Below are 3,783 nucleotides of genomic sequence, written 5' to 3'. Positions count from 1 at the left end.
GGTACTACATGCACGGGACTCACCCATTTACTGTCCGAGATCTGATATATTATACCTGCCTCTAGTTACTTAAGAACTTCAGTCTTAACTACCGCACTCATTATAGGATTTATTCTACGTTGGTGTTCTCTGGAAGGTTTTGAATCTTCTTCAAGCAAAATCCGATGCATGCATACGGATGGGCTTATTCCTTTTAGATCAGAGATCTTATATCCTAAGGCTGAGGGGTACCTACGTAAAACTTCTAATAATTGATCGGTTTCTTTTTGGTTTAAGGTAGCACTGACTATAACTGGACGATTCATATCTTCATCCAGAAATTCATATCTCAGGTTTTTAGGCAGTTCCTTAAGTTTTACGGTCGGTTTCATAGGGCAAGGCATAGGATCTGGGGTAAGAGATAAATATTCGTGAAGGTTATCATCAATGTAGGGTGTTTTATAATTGTCATCTTCCAAAATAAGGGTTGATGGCAATTTTATAGATTTATTTTCTTCTTCTTGTTCTAATTCCCTAATGCATTCTTCGATGATATCTAAGGCATAACAAGAATCTCCTATCACAGGTGCCATAAGAAATTTTGACAATATAAATTCTATCTTCTCTTCACCTACCTCAAAAGTTAGTTTTCCTTTTTTAACATCTATTACGGCTCCAGCAGTCGATAAGAACGGTCTACCTAGGAGGATTGGTATGTCGTCATCTTCTTTAATGTCCATGACAACAAAATCAGTAGGTATAAACAACTGACCCACCCTAACAGGGACGTCTTCAAGTATGCCTATAGGGTATTTAACGGATCTATCGGCTAATTGAAGCGACATCTTAGTAGGTTGTAATTCTCCTAAGTTTAATCTCTCACAAACTGCTAAAGGCATTAAGCTCACACTAGCTCCTAAGTCTAGAAAAGCTTTTTCGATGACATGATTCCCTAAAATACAAGGAATGGAAAAATTTCCGGGATCTTTATCTTTCTTTGCTAACCTATCTTCGGAAATAGAATTACATTCCACGGGTTTCGGATCTTCAAGTCTACGTTTATTCGTAAGTATGTCTTTGAGAAACTTAGCATAAGAAGGTATTTGGGTGATGGCTTCTGTAAAGGGGATTTCTACGTGAAGTTTTTCTATAACCTTAACGAATTTTTGATATTGATTATCGATTTGGGTTTTCTTTAATCTTTGAGGGTATGGTATTGGTGGTTTGTATGGCGGTGGTGGTACATAGGTTTTATTTTTAGGTTCTTCTCCTTTTTCTTGACTTTCCGGGGTTTCAGGCTTCTCTGGTTCCTTTTCCTCACTCCTCTTAGAAGTTTCAGGCTCACTTAATCTAGGGTTTAAAGGCTCCTTATAAGCGGTTCCACTTCGTAGAGTAATGGCATTAGCTTGCCCTTTCGGGTTTTGTTGAGGTTGTCCAGGGAACTGTCCTCCAGGGGTAGTCTGTGGGGCTTGGTTTAACGCTACCTGAGAGATCTGGGTTTCAAGCATCTTATTATGAGTAATGATTTGATCAACCTTGGTTCCTAACTGGGTAATTAGTTCGTTAACATGGACGCTTTGGTTCATGAACTCTTTGTTTTTCTGTTTTTGAGCAACGATGAAATCTTTTACAATTTCTTCAAAGCTCGGGTTTGGCGGTACAGGTTGCATAGGTTGATTTGTTCTAGGGGCTTGGTAACCTTGTTGTCTCGGAGGTGCGGTATTTTGAATAGGGTTATTATTTTTGTAGGAGAAGTTTGGGTGATTCCTCCATCCAGGGTTATATGTGTTAGAAAATGGGTTCCCTTGGGTATAGTTCACTTGCTCAGTGTTGGTTTCATTTAACAGATTGCATTCGGCGGATTGGTGTCCTTGCGTTCCACATATCTCACAATTCGGCGAAACTGCGGCTACAGTATTCGGAGTTGTACACATATGTTCGACTCTAAGGGCCAACGCGTCCATTTTAGCCTGCATCATGTCTATAGAGCTTAGCTCATGTATTCCTCCTTGGGCTTCCTTCTTTTCCACTGTCGCTCGTTCTACTCCCCATGATTGATGGTTTTGGGCCATATCCTCGATAAGGGCACTAGCTTCAGGGTAAGGTTTATTCATCAGTGCGCCACCAGCGGCAGCGTCGATGGTCATCTTAGTGTTATAATGAAGTCCATTATAGAAGGTTTGGATGATTAGCCAATTCTCTAAGCCATGGTGTGGGCATGCTCTTAATAGTTCTTTATATCTCTCCCAGGCTTCGAACAACGACTCTCCTTGGAGTTGGGTAAATCTAGTTATAAGGTTTCGAAGAAGAGCGGTCTTACTTGGGGGAAAATATCTAGCAAGAAAAACTTTCCTAAGGTCATCCCAAGTTGTTATTGAATTGGGTGGAAGGGAATCTAACCATGATAGAGCTTTATCTCTGAGGGAAAAGGGAAATAATCTTAAGCGTATCGCCTCAGGAGAAGCTCCATTGGTTTTAAAGGTGTCTGCTAACTGAAGAAAGTTTTTTAAATGTTGGTTTGGGTTATCAGTAGCGAGACCGGAGAATTGTCTCTGTTGCACTAATTGCAGCAGGGATGGTTTAAGTTCAAAATTATTGGCTGGGATAACGGGGTTTACTATACTGGAACTAGGTTCCTCGTTTGATGGTTGGGCGAAGTCCTTAAGAGGTCTTCGGTTTTGTTCTTCGGCCATAGCTATCCTATTCCTATGGAAAAATAAACGTGCGCGAGCGTAACGTTCAGGTTCAGCTAGAGGGTCTACTAAACTTCCGGCACTGCGAGTCTTTCGCATTGACCGGTGGGTAACAACCTTAGTCTAAACGGTATAACTACAGGGTAATGAAATTTGACGAAATTGGTCCCCGGCAACGGCGCCAAAAACTTGATGCGTGTTTTTCGCAAGTGTACGAATCACGTCAAAGTAATATAAAAGATTATCGAATCCACAGAGACCAAGTGTCAATCTATCAAACCTGTTGTTATGGTGTGTATCTAAGGCAACTATTTTTAAGGGTTTTAATAAGGGTGCAATGGTAAATAAAATTATAATTTTAAATAATAAATAAAGACAGGCTCGAATGTAATTCACGCAATCAATGATAATCCAGTACTTGTTAGTGGAACTACTTATGGGCAATGTTTTCTCCTTTGAAAAGAACTAATTTAACAGGAACTGTCGCTTTCGCGTATTCAGAACCGAGTTGTACTCTCTAATCAACCCCTCCTATTGTCACGGATAAAAAGGTGCGTACTGCGTTAGAGTAGTAAACCTATTTTTAAGAAATATAGTATCTTAACTAAGTTGAAAAGTATTTTAACCTGGACTTCTTAGCAAAAAGAGGTTCTTACGAACCAGAGTTTAAACTTCCTAACGCGTCCGAAAATCGTTTTAAAATCTCTTTTCTTTTTAATCTAAAATCTCCTAATAAACTAGACAAAGCGCTTTTGGCTGTTTTTGAAATAGTTAAAAACAATTACTTGAATTGAAAGATAAAATAGCCCTTAGGTGTTTCCACGAACAATTATACTGATTACTGGTTTAATTACGATCCTTACATTCTAACCTTTATAGAATTAGTTAGACATGATAAAGTAAATATTCTTTTTATAGTTTTTCATAAAAGTAATTTAAAGCGAGTGCGGATAATAAACAAAGTAAAGTGCGAGTGCAGGAAATAAACAACGTAAATGTGCGAGTGCAGGAAATAAACAACGTAAATGTGCGAGTGCAGGAAATAAACAACGTAAATGTGCGAGTGCAGGAAATAAACAACGTAAATGTGCGAGTGCAGGAAATAAATAAA

At 38.9% G+C, this 3,783-nt stretch overlaps 1 non-coding gene across 1 annotated transcript; it reads left to right on the top strand.

Moving 5' to 3' along the window:
• The first annotated feature begins 2,181 nt into the window (after positions 1 to 2,181).
• LOC127109508 (small nucleolar RNA R71) lies at positions 2,182 to 2,288 on the top strand. Its single transcript, XR_007796785.1, has one exon. It is a non-coding gene; the product is annotated as a small nucleolar RNA R71 (small nucleolar RNA).
• The last annotated feature ends 1,495 nt before the right edge of the window (positions 2,289 to 3,783 follow it).

Source organism: Lathyrus oleraceus, chromosome 7, assembly GCF_024323335.1.
Source record: "Lathyrus oleraceus cultivar Zhongwan6 chromosome 7, CAAS_Psat_ZW6_1.0, whole genome shotgun sequence".
Taxonomy (NCBI): domain Eukaryota; kingdom Viridiplantae; phylum Streptophyta; class Magnoliopsida; order Fabales; family Fabaceae; genus Lathyrus; species Lathyrus oleraceus.
Note: the sequence above shows the minus strand (reverse complement) of the source record. Positions and strands in the feature narration are given on the sequence as shown.